Source organism: Corvus moneduloides, chromosome 2, assembly GCF_009650955.1.
Source record: "Corvus moneduloides isolate bCorMon1 chromosome 2, bCorMon1.pri, whole genome shotgun sequence".
NCBI lineage: Eukaryota > Metazoa > Chordata > Aves > Passeriformes > Corvidae > Corvus > Corvus moneduloides.
This window is the reverse complement of record NC_045477.1, coordinates 26684013-26703378: the sequence shown is the minus strand read 5'-3', so window position 1 is coordinate 26703378 and position 19366 is coordinate 26684013. Positions and strand designations below refer to the sequence as shown.

The window sequence follows — 19366 nt, the reverse complement described above, 5'->3', positions numbered from 1 at the left end:
AGAGGTATAACTGCTCCTCCCTACCCTGCTCTTCATGCTGTAAAAGTTGCCCTGTTGTAGTAACCCTTACCATTTATGTTAATAAATTCAGTCCCTAAAGTTGTTGTGATTACAGTGATCCTTCCAGGATCTTTACAGTATAGAAAACACAAGTTGATGAGTGTTTGCCATTACAGTTTCCCATGTCAGGACTGGGCAGGGTACTTTCCAGTTACTTGTTATTGCTAAAAGCAAGGTGTCTTTTATGAGTGCTTTTTGCTAACAAAGTCTGTTCTTGTTGCTGTAGCTGCTGTTACCACTCTTTCAGCATATAAGCTTGAAATCCACACCAAATCTTTAGTTCCAGTCCTGTATTAAGCCTAGACAGTCAGGGTACAGTGTCTGAAGGTGAAGCTGCCAAAAGAAATTAAAAAAGCCTCGAGGATACAGGAAATTCAGGTGGCATTGATTCAGGAGAGAGCCAGATGCTTCAGGCTGAGTCAGTGCTGAAGCTCCTCACAGACTTGCAGGCAGCATTTTGCCAGGACCTTTTCATACGTGAGCTGAGCAGCTGAATCCCCTTTTCATCACTCATCCTCTTTGTGTGTGTGTATGTGTGTGTAGGCTTTAGTATAAAAATGTATATTAAATAATAATTTAATAGTTATATTTAATCTTTGAGCTAAATTCAAGCTTGGCTATCTCTGTGCTTTTGTTGGTTTGCCCCTGATACAGCTGGAGAGCTTTTTGGAAGAGCAGTCATCACCAGATAAGCAGAGGCAGAAATGTTCTAAAACTTTTTGACTCCTCCAGAAAGAGACTTTTTCTCCAGTGGTCTGATTGGACATTCGAGTGAAATTGCTACTAAACACATAAGGAATTTTGTATATGATAAATTACCCCCTCCTTCTTTCAACTTTTTTTAAGTTTGGCCTCAAAATATGTAGCTTCAGCTGATTCTTGAAGCCCTGAGAAAGTCCTTTGTGATAAAATGTGTAAGAAAAATGTTACATTTAAAAGTAGAAGTTACAAGAAGCAATCAAAGTATTATTGAGGTACTCTTCATAATCTGTAGAAGAGATACAACAGAGGCACCAGTCCAATTTTTTTAAAGTCCAACACAAAGTTTGTTTCCATGCAAAGCTTGGTTGCTTTTATTTCAGTTTCATCCATGGGACACCTTTTAGAAATGGCCACAGCAGACAGCTGCAGCATTTTCAAAATCCATGGACTACTGACCTGAGGCTTAATATGGGCCACCCTTTTCCAGGGCTGTGACTGTAGGTGGCCGATTGAACAGTATCAAGATATCAGTCAGCTGGGATGCTTGTCATGGAAACCATCCATTGTGGATGGGGAGCAGGTTCCTCCGTCAGAAAATTTTGGTATCATTAGAAAGTTCTCACACGGCTTTCTCCAGCACAGTCTGTGACCAACAGTTCATAGCATCACTCTGAAATGCTGGAGGGGAAAATCTGAACTAATCACTCATAATAACTCTGCACAAGCCCACGGGGTAAGTCTGAGGTCAGGGCTGAACTGATCTTTTATTTGAGAATGGCAGTAGCTGTAATGCTGTAAAACTTGCTGGTCATGGGAATGGGCTGAACCAAAGCCAGTTATTTCTGAGCTAGATAAGGGGGAAAAGAGCTGAGAATGTGACTTAGAAGTATCTCAGTTTTACATGCAAAGGACCCTATCTCTGCACAACCTTTCAGGCCTATGCAAAGTGAATGCTGAGTAGGAACACTCAGAGCTCATGATGTTTTATTCCAGTTTTGTGCTTTCTTTGTGTAGGCTTCTTTGTGTCAAAATTTTAAGAGTTCAAAATGATTTTGCTTTAACAGTCACTAAAGTCAGGTGCTGTCTGGCAGCCCATGTTACGTGGGAAATTAAACGAGATGCTTACTTGGTCCCTTTTGGCCACGTACTTTGTGAATTTGGATAGCTGGAGTGACACTGAAATCTGGCTCCCAGTGCCCTCCATCCATTTTGCATTCTAGTCGTGAGAGTGGTGAGAATGATTTCTCTTTACTGTTTTTCTTTTGAGGTGCTACAGATGGTGGGGGGAAGAAGTGGAGACAGGAAGAGAAGATCTGGGGAAAGGGCTTCTGCACCCTGTCACTATAACTCATTGTGATCTGACCTTCTGGATTTTCAGCCCCACTCAGCCATCCATCACTCCTCATGTGACTGTCACCTCATATTGTAATTAGCAACTGCCAGCCCCAGAGATTTGACAGTGAAAGTGAAAAAGTCCCAGAAGCTCATTGCCAATTTAAAATTAACCCTGTCATTAGAGGACAGATTGTCCTGCTCCAGAAGCAGCTCCTTGGCATTTGCACCAAGATAATACCACAGTCTTGCAGTGGTATCTGGCTCCTTGACTCACCCTGCCTTGTTGTCCTTGTGTCCTCCCAGCTCCCAGGCTGCTTCACCCTCCCTCCTCCCTACATGCCTCCCTCTTTGCTGCCTATGAGAACCGAAGCTGCTAATGAGAGTGCTCAAGCCGGCAGTCCCAGTGTCTGGGGGTGGATGATAAATTTGGCTTTCTGTGGTTGTGCCAATTGAGGGCTGTCTACTCAGTTTCAGAAAAGACCCTACTGTTCTGTGCATGGCTCTCTCCTTCCCCTCCTTCTGGGACTTATCCCCCTGTGCCAGCACTGCAGAGTAGAAAGCCACTGGGGTCCCTGCCTCTTTGTGTGGCCACTGGTTCATGCTGCTGACTAAGGCTCCCTGTCTTTGTTGCTGTGGGTGTCTCAGCCAGGTGGATGAAAGCTAGATCAGATCTGCCTTCTCATGCTGCAAGTTCCTCACCTTCGCTTATAGACTTTCTCCAAGTGTGACTGGCAGCCGCTGTTGCCAAGTCCCTCTTTACATGGCATTTACGGATCTTGCTTCATTGTCTTTTAAGCAGGGCATGGCAACCTAAGGCATCAGCTGGAGGTCATCCTTGTTGTTACTTGTTCATCTAATTAGGTTCAACTCCTGCTCTGCTGCCGTACAGAGGTGACAGCACTGAGAGCTCACTGAAAGGTTGCCTTCCCCTGGGAAATATCTGGGGTTGCAGACAAAGAGTTGGAATATGGAGAGTGCGACGATATCTGGCACCCAGGCTCTGTGGTCATTCTATCTGCTCCAACAGAGCACAGTCAGGCAGTGAAGGTCCTGATAGTCCTGCAGTTCAGCTGGGTGATGAGCTATTTCAGTGAGTGTGACAGGTGGGTTTGACACGGCCCTGGCTCAGACACCGTTCTGATAGAGTTTGCATATAACCAAAAATGTATTTACTTAACCCATTCTGCACTGTCCTGTCAAGATTTTTACTCTGATGTTCATAAAAGCTGGTCCCCAGGATGAGGCAATGCCCTTTTCTTGGCAGTAGGTCTGCACTGTTGTAATTAGTTCTGATCCATGGTGTACTTCTCTCCCACTCCCTTGTTCTTGCAAGCAGTTACAAAGACCACTATTGCTACAAATTGCCTACTTCTCGATTTCACTTCTCTGTGAGGCTGGCCCAGAGCAGCTCTTGCTCATGGCCACAAGAAGCATAACTGAGAGCCCCTGAAACACAATTTTGCTCTTTGGTCTTTACTTGCTTGAGCAACGAAGTTTCTGGGCCCGCTCTCAACTTTCAAACATATTTGCCTTTGCATCACACAGCTCACTGAGCCTTATGCCAACCCACATGGCAGGCCATGTTTGTATGAGCACTCTTGTGTTTTGTTGGTGTGCCAGACACCACACTAGATACCAGCAGTAGCCATGCTCACCGAGAAGCAGGGAAGTGCCCACATAGCTATTACTGTGTTAAGCTTTTCTGATCACATCAAATTCTGACAGTTTGCCAACTATGTCCACAGGATAATGTATCCTTTCCTTTTCTTTGTGCTTCATTCTATGTTATTTTATTGCACTGAGACTTCAACAACTTTATTAGGGCAGCGTGCTCCCTGCGTCTCTTCTCAGCTTCGGTACATTTACAACCACTGCTCATCATGAGAAGAGATTGCATGTCTGTGGAAGAGTAGCCTTGCGAGTTCATAACCTTGGTGTCATTTTTTGGTTTATATGCAGAAATGAAGAGAAAATACTTGCCAGTAAATGGAAAGATAGACATGGAAAGAACAAAAAAGTATAGCAGAACTCTAAAATATCTCTAGAAGCAAAGTTGTATGTTTGGGTTATTCATCATAAGGTGAGGCTTGACAGGCATAAGGGAATAATTAATGTTGTAGTTCATGACTGCCTTCAAGGGAATATGACAAGATTAAGAGAAATTTCTGCTCATTACTTAAATGCCTTTTATTTCCACACAAGGCAATGCAAAATGTCAGCACTCACTGGTTTAGGAGCTCACGATTTAAGCTAACTGGAAATGCCTGTGGATAAGTCTTGCACTATGGGACTGAGCAGCTTCTGTAGCCATACTCAGTGACTCTTTCTGGTGAAGCATGAAAAATGGAAGAGTTTGTTTTCAGCAGACATCAAATACTTGACTCTGGCCAGGACATAAAGGTCAGAAGTTGCTATTCTGCTAAGCATGGGCAGCAACACTACACCATCCTCATGTTGCAATGGGCACACAGCATAGTTCAGGTTGGAAAACACCTCTGAAGGTTTCTGGATCAACCTCTTGTTCAAATCAGAGTTGGCTGAAGATCTGACCAGATTTCTCACAGCTTTATCCAGTCTTGAATATCTCCAACAATGGAGAATGTACAGCCTGTCATTTTTCCACCTGCAAACAGAAAGCGTAAGTTACACAACCCTAATGTAATATCTTTGTGACCAGAGGAACTTGGTAACAGAATCAAAGCTGCTGTTACTCTGCTACTTGAGCACTCCTTGCTCTGTAGCTCTCTTTATCACTATAACCTTCAAAGCATGATATTGAAAATGGTATATTTTTCACTTTAGGAGGCACGTCCTGTCTCTGTGACATTAGAATGCTTAGCAACATGGATGCAGATGCATGCCACACATGCAATGAAAACCAGACTGTTTCCCAGCCTATATTAGAGACATTTGCCAGTTCATTATTTTTATGACAAATCCAAAACCTAGCAATTAAAAAGAATGCACCAGTGTTCTTTTACATCAGCAGAAGGTTAGACCAATTGCCTCTGAAATTATCAGTGTCCCTATCCCAGTAGTGCTGCAGCTCTCCAGATGGCAACCTTGCACCCAGTGAAAGAACTGTGCTAATTGCCTGAAACCCTTTTTATATCATCCTTCCAACAATATTATTGTGTATTTAAACCTAAGCTTCAGAATATCAACAGTTCAGCGGGAGTTGCTGGTTTAGTAAGTCCTGGAATCCTGGGTTAATAAATCTTGACACACTGGGTTTAGTCATAGCTCGAGATATCTCTGTCACTCTACTGTTCTTAATCCTTAAACAAATTACTTAGTCTCTTCATATTCCTGTTTGGCATTCTGCTCATTTTTGGTATTTCTGGCCTGATGCTGTAAACTCAATTGTTAAGTTACTGTCTCATTATGGGTTTGACAATTGATGTCTTGCAACCCCAAGCAAATACCCATGTTCTCCAGCTATTAACTATTGTTGCTTGCTTCTTGCTCTCTTTTCACAGGTGAACTCACAGTCTTGTGCTATTGTGGAAGAAGATGGGGAAAAATCTAGCAACTATTCAGCAGAAAACAAAAAACGTTTCTTAGCCAATGGTTATAATAACTGCTATGGACCCGTCTCTCTTGATATGTTATTTCCTGACACTAAATGAATTTGACATTTATATCTGCTTTTATTTCTTCCAAGAGCCTTGTGTCATTTTTTCCTCATTTAAAGTGCTGTTGTACTCTGAAAATTGTTTTTAATAGTGGTGCTATGGGGGCTCTCTATTTATTCTGTCAAGTTTACTCAGAGCAAAAACATGTGGTTTGACAGCAAGAAACTCTCTGGCTTTTGTGGTCTTTGGATTGTGGTGGAAAAGGCCTTTGCTAACTCCTAACACTGCAAACCTAGATGTCAGAATCTTCCTGAACTGTGCAGAAGTGATGGAGAGTGATGAAGGAGAGCGTGACGCACAGTGCTGAGAATAGACTGTGCAGGAAAAGCAGAGACAGCAGGCTTCTCTCCCGTGTCCCTCTCTTGCTGCTACAGAGGATTTATGATGTTGTAACAGGCTTTGCCGTGAGTTGAATATGAAAAGAATTTCTCCCAGACTCTAGTACCATCAGCATTTTTTGCTGCATTGGCTTCATTGCTTCTCTTCAGTACTCCAGCGAGCTGACTGGCAAAATCCCAAGCTGCATGCTAAGATCCCTGCAGCGCTGCAGGCAAAAGAGTGCCCAAGCTGCAGAAATAATGAAATAATGTACCTCATAAGTGCCCTTCACTTAGACAGAAGAATCCCTGAGGAACAGCAAAATCCTGGAAAGGATGTTGCCAAAATTCCTTCTTTGCTGTCATCCACTGCAGAGATAATAATTTGCATATAGTTACTGCTCAATGAATTCCCTGATACAGTCTTTGCCCTCCACACCAGAGAACTGCTGGCTGCTTTCATACACAACAGACAGATCCAGATGCCTATAAAACACGAGGCCTGGATGATGGGATCACTTATCTTTCCACCAAGATGAAACCCAATTAGAAAAGGCAATTTCATTGCTGTATATACATCTCTTACCAGCTTACTCTATCCTTCACTGTCTTTTTGCTTACAGTCTAAATATGAGGCTCTTGAGTAAGGATTATTAGGTGTTCACAGTGCTGAACACAATGAGATCCAGATCCTCCTTCATCAATCACTATCACAATCACATCAGCATTTATTTGGTTACAGTTTCTGTTCTTTCAGCAGGAAGGTCTGCTGGGACCTCAGTGGTAATAAGAAGAGAGTGCTGCTTTTCTCAGCCATGCCTCTTTTTAAGAATATAAATGGCATAGCTCTTTATGGCACCCAAAATGACATTTTTCCACAGATACCAGTGATTATTTTCTGAGTTGGCTTTTTCCTTTTATGCCTAATTGATACTTTTTTGCACTGTATATTTTATAGCTTTCCAGCACTTTCTGTTTAAAAATCTTGAGGTAGAGAAATGTTATATCTATTTTACATACATGGAGAACTGAGGAAAAGCATGATAAGGTTTACCTGCCATCGAAGTCATGCACTGAGTTTATAGCTAAACTGGTATTTAAAAACCCCAACAGTTCACCACCATTTCTTTCCCTGTTTTTAGCCATTCCCATTCTTTGTGCCTTCTGTCCCTCCTGTCTTCCTTTCCTGCTACTATTTTGCCAATGTCTTATCCTCTCTTTCAGCAGGTCCTATCCTTGAAAGTGGGGGTTTTTTTTCCATATTTCTGAATCTGGATCTGATACCCAAACACTTCAAATGCTATGCAGACTTATACACTGCCAGTCCTATTTCTTTCACATGCTAACAGCTAGGAAATTCCATAGCAAACTCCCAGCTTCTTTCAGGGACCTTGGGCACTGCCAGTAATTCTCATTTCTCCTGCTTTTTTTTTTTTTCTGTGTCCCATTACAGTGCTGGCTTTCAACTTTGTTATAAGCCATTAGCATTTTGCTTTATAAACAGGTCATTCTGAAATGTTGTGGAGGCTGCAGTGTGTGTAGACTCCAGAATAGTTTTCCATTGGATTTTCTGGACTCAGAGTCTTTTGTATGGCTATGTGCAGTGGTGCATGGGGATGGATCCCATCTTTTCTCAGTCCGTACTTCAGAAAAGTTTCCTTATACAAATTATCTTTCAGTATTCTCACATTGAAAAAATCCCCAGATTCTTCCTGGATGAAATCTTCAGGATTTGCCCTGCAGTGCACCCCAAAAAAAGGACAATCATCTGTGTATACAACAGCTGGTTAAAGGGAAGTGTTTAGGGTTTGAGTGAGTTTTCTGGTTGGTATTTTTTCCTCTTTACCTTTCAAAGAAAGCCCCCATAAATTCTGCATGTGGTTATTTTAAAAATTCTGAACAATGTACTCTGTGAAGTAAGAATAGTCAATTCAAAATTCTGATTTCTATTGATGTGGGCACTCTTTGTATTTTAGTCACCCTGTAAATGTCTTTTCTGCATAGATTTGTTATCTTGTTTTTAATACATTGAAACAAGGGGCAGCTGCTAAGGAGGAGGGGAGGCTCTTTGCCAATGTGAGGACACCAGGGGAGCTGTCTGCCAATTTCAATAAGAGAAGAACAATTTTTTTTGCTTTCCACTCCTCTCCTCTTTCCTAGTGCTACTACACCCTCACATTCACTCCTGGATAGAGGTAGGAGTTCAGTCTCCAAACTGAATCAATTCTTGCTCCCTTCACTGAGGCTGTCAGCAGAGCAGGGTTAAATGTCATGACAGTGTTTTTGTGTTGTGAATAGCTCTTCTCTCTGCTCTTGCTTGATATAAGCAGGCTTGTAGCCCCTTCCCCCTTTATCTTGCTTAATGCAACACATACTCTGCAGATCACTAAAGCTGGGATTGCTTGGCTTTACAAAGCTTCCCTGAAATGAGTTGTCTCTCCCTCTCTTCTAAAAGCACCACAAGATCTCTGAAACCGTGTCTTTTGTCTGAGTGTGCTCAGAGGAAAAAATATCTTGATTTTTGAAGACCTGTTTTTCTTCTCACTTGTTTTACATCAGCCACCAGTTGTCTGTATGGACAAGGCATGGCAAAACAGCAATACTGATAAGATGGCTACTAGATAATTTGCCTTTACAGCATGTCCCAATTAGCTCTACCCAAGAAAACCATCAGTGACTGGAGTAACAACATGGCTGGGAGAGTCTCAAGGGATTTAGCCAATTCCAAGTGGATCAGCAGCCTCATATAAAATGGTCTAGTACTGGTGGAAATGATAGTTTCCAGGTAGGACAAGAAATGAGCTCCCTGCTGGGCTATTTTCCACAAGAGTAGAGACTGTCACAGTGTCTGTGCCACTTCTTGCTAGATACTAGTAACATTCTATCTTACTCAGAATTTTCCAAGCACTCTTCATTTGTAGAAGCAATCCTCTCTACTTTCTGCCCTGGACTCCTGCTAGGTAAGTAGTAGTTACTCTACTGGGGGGAAATTTACCCCGTGTGTGGAGCAGAGAGTATACTGGAAATAGCAAGTGTTAGCCATGATGTTTGATGGAATGATGAAACTTGCTCCTGTTACTTAAATGGCCTCATTTATATGTATGAAACTATTGCCTAATGGTGGAGTATTAATCTGATGAGAGGAACTTCTCATCAGCTTGGAAATCCATGTGTGGTTGACAAAACAACATCTAAAGCTGGCCTCTTGTTCCCCCTTAAAGTTTTAAGTGCACTTCAGCTTTTGAAGCCAGCCCTTTCTGCTGGAGGACTGCCCAGTCTTGCTTTGGCTTGCCTCTTTCTCTGGATTCCTGCCACATAAGAGATGTTAGCTACTTTGGTTGTGTTTTAGAAACATGGAAAATGTGGCTCATGTAAGCTTATGATGATGGATTGCTGGACTTTTCAGGCTGATGTTGTGTTTTGTATTTTGCATTTCATGCTCAAGAATTTCCCTTGTGTAAACCTCACCCCTGTAGTTTGTTTGCAAAGAGAAGTCTTTTGGAGAGGGGACAGGATTTGCCAAGAGTAGGAAGGGAAAGGGGTTCACCATGGAAGATAGGACATACTCTGTACCTCACTGGAACTTTGCAGCAGGATCATGTTTTGCTGCTCTCTGATACCCTCTTTTGCTGTACTTTTGACTGATGTTTGTTAATGCTTAAACACCAGTCTGCACTGCTTGAACCATCTCCTGGCTTGTTGCGATTCACCGACCATCACCTTGCACCCACAGCAGCCTTGATTCTGTAACGTTGGAGAGAAAAGAAAGCTGTCTGACAGAAACACTTCTTACTGGAGCTTCCAAACAGAGAGCCACCACAACTCTTATCTCATTGTAGGTAAAGATATGCTCATGAGGTAACAGGTGTGGAAAAAGTTGTTTATTTAGTAAAATACCGTATGTATTTATGTATCCCTCTCTCTATTTAGATTTATATTTATGTATCCCTTCAAAATTAGAGACTGTCAGGGATTATGGGCAGTGCAGATATTAAAGTACATGATTTTGATGTGAGGCCCTTGGGCATAAGGCAAGTTTCTCTCCATATCTCAAGCACAGGCTCCCCACCTGCCTAAGGCTTACCGGTGTAAGTGTGGTTGTGCTAAGGTATGCATGGCTTCACAGTTTCACTTTTCCTTTCTTCAGGTGTGACTTCCTGCCAAATGTATGGCAGTATCTTGCCATCAGACTGGCTGCAGGGAAAGAGGGTTGGCATAAGAGCTGCAGAGCTGACTTGTGAGACAATTCATTTTTTGTTTGGCCTTTGCTTCATTCAAATGCTACAGCCATTTTTTTGTTAGTTGAGCAATGTAAAACTTCTCAAGTGGATATTAAGACATGAACACAGGGAAGACTGGTGAAGTGCACAGCTCCTATCCCACACTGGGGCCCTAATTGCTCTAAAGAATTACACACTTTGTCAAGTCCTGTTTGTAAGTCCTCTCTTGATTCAGCCTATTTTCCACCAGAGGGAAATGAAGGTGAACTGTTTAATTTGCATGGCACTTGGAGGCAAAAATTTTCAGAAAAATTAGGGCTTTGACATGGTGATTTTTATATGCGTGTGGATGTCTTGTCAGCCCATGGTTGTCCTACAGAGATAGCATTTCCTTGAATGGCGAGGTTATGCCCATGTGCACAGAGTGTATGAAGTGGTTTGGGCTCTAATAAGATGACATGCCCTTGAAATAAACCCTGGCCCTGCAGAAATCAAGAGCAAAGCTCCCAGTGACATCTGAGGGGGCAAAGTATTACAAAACTTAACCTTCTAGAAATGACTGAAGTCTGAACAGGTCAGATTTTTCTAAGGTGCTGGTAATCTGCTATACAGAAGAATCTAATTTCTTAGCTTTGTGTGCTGTGAAAATACCTTTTGTTTTAGAAACAGGCTTCCCATGATGATCGAAAATTGAAAATAACATTTGGTAAGAGAATCTACAGCTCTATGGGATGAGGCCATAATGCTCTTCTTTGGGTAGTGTAGGGTCTCATGGAACAATCCTGAAACATCTGTCTGAAAAGATTAGGGAGAAGCCCAGTTTCAGATCTGGGATTCAGCTACTCTGCTGTTTTCTCGTGGTTCAAATTCCAAGTCTAATCTGAGATTCAAATAGAGGATTATGGTCATTCTGCCCCTACAGAAGACCTGAAACTGCAGGTCTTCGTTTCCCTGACTTCTGAGTTGTTCTTACTGCTGTGTTTTGTGACATCAGCCCCTCTCACCAGCAGCATTAGGTCAAAGGATACCCGGAGGCCTCCTGTCAATGACAAAGGAGCTGAGCTTTACTCCCGGATATATCATTCCTGCACACAGCCAAAGTCTGAAATCAAGCTGGCCTAGGAGAATTGCTCAGACATGCAGGTCACAGGCAGGCCAGAGCATGTGCTTGGAGTGAGTCAGCCTCAGAACTTCTGTGAGACTGACATTTGAAGATGAAGACAGAGGAAGACAGGCCATGAGTGCATCAGTAACACTTGTGTGTGCACACATCTTAGCCAGTTTGTGGGTGAAATTCTTGCTGCTGGGTAAGAATTTTGCTGCCGTGCTTGGTAGACAATGGGGGTAGCTGGACTGGCCCTGAGGGTGGGAGGAAAGAGTAAAGGCACCTTCCCACCTGAAAAGTGCCATCACAGGGACTGGACTAGATTTCATGCCCTTCCATTGATTTCTGTGCCAGGCAGCCATGGTGACTGTAGCCATACTTTACCCAAGGTTTTCCTCTTCCTCCAGGAGAAAAAAGAGGCCAGAAAAGAACCACATACATGAGCTAGCTTTGGAGCTGTGCTATGGCTGCTGCTCAGCTAAGGGCCTCTGAATTGAGTTTCTCACTGCAGTGTGACTGGCAGGTTCTTGATACCTGCTGCACAGGGCTGCATGGGATTTGCTTGTATGAATGAGGGGAAAGGATTCACTGTGTCAGGCAGGATAGAACCAACAGGAATTAGAGGAAAACTTGTGCATAAGAAGGAGACAGGACCAAACAGTTCTGGCCGAAAGATAAGAAAGTGTATTTCTTAGGAAATAGGTTAATAGCAGTTAACAGGATCAAGAGGAGTCATATGGACAAAAGGCAGTAATGGGACTGTTCGTACTACAAATTTCCCTGTAGCTGCTCCACAGATCAAGAGACCTTCAGGATTCATCCCTGGGAACAATAATGTGGAGTCCTGCTTCTCCTTTTGATTGTAGCAGTGTGAATCAGGAGCAAGTCTTTGGAAGTCAGTGCAGTTTTCCTGACATAGTAAAACAGAGGATGAAGGCATATAAATCCATGAGCTAGGAAAGGGAAGACTTGAACATAAGATGAAATGACTGACACAAGAGGCAGTAAGAGTGCAATTCCTTCCCACACTGCTATTCAGCTGACCTTAAACTTGAGGGTGAATTACCATGTGAGGACTGCTCTGCCCTGTATCCGTTTTGGCTCCTGGCTGCTCTGCACCATCAGCCAGCAGGAGGGCTGCTGTGAAGTGCCTGGAATCAGGGTACCCAGCAAGGCACCCTGCTCTTGTCCCAGCACATACCAAAGGAACAGTCAGCGTCAGGGACTGGTGAAGCCCTTTCCTTGCTAACCCTGAGGACAGGAAAGGGCTTGCAGGGATTTGTACTGTTTAGTCTCAATTGTGAGTTCCCATTTCTCTCAGTTCTGGATAACTGGCTGCTGAAGCAGAGGTTATTTCTAACCTCTTGGGAAAAAATTGACTTCCACTTTCTACCTGGTCATACTGTTTTTTTCTTTTTCCACTGTTGTGCATGACAAGGATGGCTGGACTCTGCAGCCCAGAGCAGAGCTAAGTGTTCACAGAGCACCCAGGAGTGAGCCCAAGACAGCAAACCCAGCTGGTTCTGCTTCCATGTGCAACATATGCCTATTGCAAAGAGAGGGCTTGGGATGCTTGTAAGCTCTTTTTGATACACACAAAAAAGGTGATATCTTCTTTTCCACCAAATAGATGCTGTCCTAGCCTGTAGCTTTGCCTAATTTCCTATCAACAGCTTCAAGGAGACTTGGATGAAAGGTGTCTTTTTTAAATCCTCTGCCTGTAGGAGGAGTTGGTGCTTGGAGGACAGGCAAAAATACAAAACCCCTTGTTCTCCATTTCCAGTCTCCACTTCCTCCTCTTACCAGATCAGATGTTTATATTTCATCTCCACTTCTAATGGAGAATGTCTGCTAGTATTTTCTCATCGACTGCATTCATTTTAGAGTGCGAACTTGTAATTTTGTCATTCATTGTGGCCTTCTGTTCCCTCTAGTGGTGGCTGGGCTCTGTATAAACCATAATATATAGGGAGTTTGGTTTAGGTTTGAACCTATATTCAAGATCTGATTTACTCTCAGTCTGTATTGTTCATCACAGATATTCACTAAGAGAACTAGGAGACGTTTAATCTAAGCTCTGGAGTTTGGATATGTTCCTTGTGCAGGCCTGAACTTCAGGACCTTGTGTGTCAAGCACCAGTCCAACAGCAGGTGTCCCAGAAGCCCATTGGTTCTCATCACAGTAGGCACAGGATCTCTCATACCTGGTCCTGGATCTTCTGAAGGGCCATACAGATGCTCTGCCACAAGCAGGATACGGCTAAATAAAAAAGCACAACGTACAAATGAAGTGTGTGGATTGCAGGACTGGTGTGCTGGAGCCAGGATCTTCACCTCACCATGTGGGTGCGCTCCTTGCGGGGGCTGAGGAGCCTGCAGTTGCCTTGGTGACTGGAGCCAGCTCTATTAGCACAGCCAGGAGAGTTTAATCCAGTCTAGTCCAGAGGATTAAGAACGAGTTTCTGCAGCACGGCGTGAGAAGGGGTGATTTCAGGGATGACGTCAGGCGGATATCACATTTTGTATCATGTTTAGCCAACACAGGAGTACTGGGTTGAGACGGCTTCTTATCATTCCCCTGTGCTGCAAAGAGAGCATTACCTTTCTCATATTCCAGAAGCCCTTCATCTTTGACAGGGACAAGAACTCCACTGGGGACTACCAGTTCTCTGTTGGCAATACCATCAACAGTGAGTATTTTCTCCAGCTCTTGCAATGGAAATGAAACATCTATCTGAAGGAGAAGCAGTAATAATGTTGTACTAGCTCATGACAAAAGCACAGGAGTATGTGCTAGCACCATCTAGCCAACATCCCCATCATTGCAGCACCAGCTACCTTTCTCCTCTTTTTTCCATCTTTGAGCTCGATGCAAATAGTTGTCCTCTGTTTCAACTACAACTCTTACTTACTGTCTTGTATGCTTTGTCTTCTGGCATTATTGCACATCGTCCCCCACTTCTCATCATCTTTCAGGGAGAGGCTGAAAACTTGCAGGCAAAGCCATTGATTATGCCTCAGTATGTGGGAGAGAGGATGAGATGTTCTGGTGGTATCCCAAACCTAAGACCCTCTGACAAGGGTGAAGCCAGAGTATTCCTGCATTCTGCTTCTAACATGGGCCTGAAATCATGTGAAAATGGCTACAGGGCATGCACTGAAGCAGCTGCTGGGGAAGCTCTACCTCCACCCAAGTCACAGCCCTAAAAGCAGGGAGCTGTGAAGTCACCTTTGCTGCCTGCTGTATCCTGTTGTGGTAGCCCCAGGTACAGGTCAGCTGGACCCAGCTGTCTCATTTCAAGACCATGTGTCCAAAGCAGCAGGGGAGGGGCCAGATGAGCAACAATTAATTACCTGAGGCAAGTAATCTCCGAGGACTAGGCAGTGCTGTGGGGCCAGATATCCTTGCGCACCATGTAGAGCAGTACCCTCTTTCGTGCCATGGAGCCTGTCTTGGCAGCCTTCTCTGTCTTGGAACTCATCTCCTGGTCTGCTTTTCCAGGGTGTGCTCTGCCTGGGTGGTGACGTGGAGGTAATACAGCAGTGTGTGAGCGAGGGCAGGATATCCCTACAAGCCCTCAGTCCTCGTCCCCAGAGTGTGAAGGTCGCTGGCTCCTGGGTAAATTTCCATCGGATGCGGCACTCTCCCCTTGCGACTCAGCATTTCTGACAGCCGACTGCAGCTCCTCGTTCTCATTTGATCATTTTCTTGGTAAGGGGAACTAGCAGCCGTTACTAGAGTGATTTGGCCACCATCCAACAGTGTGTGTATTACTCACACATTTCCCTGCTAGCAAAAGGGAGGTTTTTTTCTACTGTCTGGTTGCAGCCTCTTCCTATCTTCATCATTAGATAGCTCAGAAGGTCAGTGCTAAAAGAGAAATCTCGGAGGCTTTTATTACAACCCAGAGTAAGGGAGGGCCAGTGCAGGGGGAGAGGGAAGGGGTGAGAAGGAATGGAGGGTATGCCCAACAGAATTAATTCTTCACTAGGATTGTCTCTGGTACAGCTGAAAACACGATCCTGGAAAATGTAATATTTTTAGAAACTGTACTGACCTGTTTGGGTAAATCTCAAGGTCATCTGATGATCACTGCAAAAGGACTGACCAGATACTGCTGCTGCTGCCCTGGCATCATGGGACCTTCAGACCTTCAATTCAGCACTGAAATCTGCATTCAAAATGAGATCCTACTTCCTCTCCCTAACAACCATCTCTCCTGAAACTTCTTTAAGAAGGAAATGCACAGCCCAGCAGCGAGGAGGTTCAAAATGCCTGCATGGCTTTTTTTTTTTTTTTTCCTTTTCTTTGAGAACATTAAGCTATTAACTCCAATTCCCCCAGAGGCAGAGGTCTGCAATTCATTTCACATATAGAGCATTTCAGGAGTTTGCCTGGAGGACCAAGTGTTGGCCTGAAGCCAGTTCTTTCATTTCTGAGACCTTTCCATTCCTTGAGGAAATTCTGCATGGACATGCTGGATGCCGAAGTCCCCAGACAGAAAAGAGGATCAGAGGATTTGTGTTTTCACTACATCTGCTATATTCCTGCATAAAGACAAGTCCTGACCTCATTGTGAGGTGGACACAATCCTCCCACTGCCCCCAAAAGTAGTAACTGTCAAAGAAATTGGTGGTAATTGGGAAAGGTGAGAGCAAGGTCATGACTGCAGCTATTTTGCTCTGGTCTAAACAACTGTTCAGGTCTAAAGAGTGAGGTTCTCCACTGGAGAAAGTGGAGTCAAGGAGGCACTGTCTTGAGGCAGGTACTCACTTCTGAAAGTTTAAAAGATTCTTGCTTTCCAAAACACTGAAAGCAAAGTAAATGTGACCTCTATACAACCTTCCTGAATTGTCTTTCCTGAGCACGGAGCTTCTTCCCTAGTATTTTGTTTCTGACATATTTTCTCCAGTGGGGGTGCTTGCAAGAGTCTTTAAATTTTGTGTGCGGGATTAATGGAGTAAATTAGGGTAATTATTCATGCCTTCAAGTATTTATTCAGCTGTTAACCAAAATACTTGATTGCCGTAGAAGTGTTTTAACCAACGCAGCAATGCGAAGAAGAAATTAAAATAAAAAGTCAGACTGTGCCACAGTGGTCTGCAATAAGAATAATCGTGTTGCAACTGAAACAAGGGGGCTGCAAAGCATACAGCAAAGGTGAACTCTCAGAAGAGTAAAAGGCATGAGAGGTACATTTTTGCTATTCATGACCTTGGGTCAGATTCAGCTAGGACACACAAATACATGTGTGCCCAGCTGCACTGGAGTGTGTCCTTCGGTGCTCACTCAGGCAAGGCTGGAGGGCTTCTGTGAGCACCTCCCCGGTCCTCAGCCCTGCAGCACCCCGGGGATCCATTCTCTTCTGGGTAACTGGAACCCGGTCTCCTTATCTGCATAGAAATACTGCAAATGTTGTCTGTCCATCAGACTGCACCAAGGTGGATTTAAGTTGTCTTACTGTGTACTGTCTTGGTGAGGGGTCATTTCTGATGTAGAATTCGTGAGTGGGTAGCTGGCCAAGAATATGCAGCCCAAGGGAAGTTATGGGAAAGCACAGGAAAACTAACAGTTTTGAATACAGTGGCTAACAACCTGAACCTAAGCCAAGTTCAATGGCTCATTAAACTCAGGTGACAGGATTTTCTGGGTCAAGGGGAAATGGATGAGGAAAAATGCTGTGGAAAAGCTGAACTTAATGATGCAGGTGAAGACTGCATGTGAACAAGCAGTGTTGTACATAAACATGTTCAAATATGAAAGGGAGATATAGGGCAAGACAGTTTAAAGCATTTGACCTCCAAATTCCCAGGTAGAACCTCCCTGCTCTAGGAAGGAAAAATTATACATAGGTTTAAAGGTGGATGCTATGGGGAAAGCAGTGGTTGCTTGTCTCTGGAGATTAAACGCTGTGAAGGATATGAATTCCTAGCCTAGGATGGTCTGTCTTGCTAGGACTTGTGGGAAATTGAATCCCCTCCGGAGAATTCATACCAGAAAGGCTGCAGCTAATACACATGACATTCTCAAGGATTAGAAAGATGATTTTTCATGGGCCAGATTACTTTAGAGACACTGGTGCTGTCATATCAAGGTGAATCCTATTATCCATCTGGGGTATGCAGGACAATATGAAAACACCACCGGGGTATGGAATGTAGAGGCAGCTTACTTTCATGGGAAGAGATGGTTGAATGCAGCAGGGGGAGAGAGGCCTGTATGTATACTGTCTTGATGAACCTTAAAATTTAGGGCAGAGAGCACAGACTGAGCACAGTCTCCTCCTTGTGTTCACTGTCATCTTAACCATATTTTGGAGAATGTAAGATTGGCTTTTAATTAGTGAGGCCCAGCTCAAAGAGGCAAAGTATTCATGATGCATCTGAAATAAGCCTCCATTAGCAACTCTACAGTGTTTCTCAACAGATGTTTTAACTTTCCTTTGAATGCTTTCAAAAGGGAAATACATTGCCCTGATCTGCCAGCTACCTTGATGATTAATGCAATGCTGCGGCATCAGGTGTCTTCAGATGGCCTCACAAAGGTGTCTGGTGAAGAAGGAAAACAAAGCTGTAGCTCAAACATTGTGGAAGCCTTTGTCTGCTTTTTTTTCCTCTTATTTTTTTAACACTTCTTGTTGAAGAGCAACTGCAGTGTAATCATTATTATGCTTATGACCCAACACATGTAATGGAGGCATGAGAAAAATTCTCTTCTTAGGTATTGTCCTTTATCTGGAGCACCAACTCCACAGTCATTTTCTCCTGCTGGATGTAGGAGCAATAATAAGTACATACATTTTTAACTCTGGGATAACCGTGCCCAACGGTGCCAAAGAGGCCCTACAGAGAGTGCGCAGGTTAGGGGCGTGTCAGGTAAGAGGAGCATGATCTATTCATTCACTCCCTCTAACACTGTTTTGTGCCTTTTAAATTATGAAAAAGTCACAAGAGTCTCCGCCTCCTTGCACATTTTTGAAAGAACTCCAAGCAGGATGACCTCCTTCTCTGTTCCCTTGGTGAGAGGACACCCTTCTGCCTGCAGTGAAAGGAAGAAAATACTAGCATCTGCTAGTCCAGGGGATGTATTTCAGCAGTGGAAGCTTACAGGTTTTGCCTGGTATTTTTCCTCTTCCTAAAGCACATGTTAATGATTTTGACCTTTCTAGTAATTTGATTCCAAAAACAGTGTTACAGCAGCTGAACCCTAAGATGCCATTTGGAGGATTATTATCACTCTGAAATCAAAGCACACAGTTGCTTGTTCAAGCCTGTGTGGAGATCCCCTCACTCATGGAGATCCTCCTCTCTCATCTCTGTGTCCTCAGCCCTGGGCCTGCTGTCAAGAAGTTCCAGTCTGGCTGGCCAATGTAAGGATAAATATGCTGCCAGTTCTTTGCATTTGTGTAGTATAAGAAAGCTCTAGGAGAGCCAGGCTGGTTGAATATGGGGTGATACCAAAGGCATCCGTGTACATGGGTACCGGAGATAGAGGGACAGGGTGTGTAAAATCATGTGTTCACGGTGTGCAGTCAGTTGAAAGGACATTTAGGCTATTTGCAGATAGATCAGAAAGCGCTCTCTGCTTGCCTTAAGCAGAAGCTGGCTCATGCAAAAGTTCTCCTTCCAGATCTGTGTTTCCTTGGCTCCTCCCACAGTGTGAATAATCCCCAACATTTCCGTGACTCAGTGGATTCGCTATGGAAATCATGGCAATATTTTCAGAGTCATAGTCTAATACCTGAGCCCCGACAGGATTCGTGCCCCCACATCCCTGGCATTATGCATAGTTATGTAATACCTCTTACTCATGGCACTGAAATCAGGAGTATGTCCAAGTAGTGAGGAACTAGTGAAATCTGGAGTAAAACCCAAATCTCCCTTTTGCTCACTTTTGAAAACCTTATAATTCATGTTTGAGTGTGCAACATTTTTTAAAATGTCATTTTCTCTGGTGGTGAGAACAACAGGGTCCCAGCTTTATTTTCAATT

The 19366-nt window shown here is 43.7% G+C and overlaps 2 long non-coding RNA genes across 2 annotated transcripts; both read right to left on the bottom strand.

Moving 5' to 3' along the window:
• Positions 1–4259: 4259 nt before the first annotated feature.
• Positions 4260–15634, bottom strand: LOC116439285. The gene is made up of 2 exons (XR_004238119.1): positions 15433–15634; positions 4260–4720 (listed from the first exon to the last, which is right to left on the bottom strand). It is a non-coding gene; the product is annotated as an uncharacterized LOC116439285 (long non-coding RNA).
• On the bottom strand, positions 12036–15339 carry LOC116439284. The gene is made up of 2 exons (XR_004238118.1): positions 14729–15339; positions 12036–12284 (listed from the first exon to the last, which is right to left on the bottom strand). It is a non-coding gene; the product is annotated as an uncharacterized LOC116439284 (long non-coding RNA).
• Positions 15635–19366: the final 3732 nt, after the last annotated feature.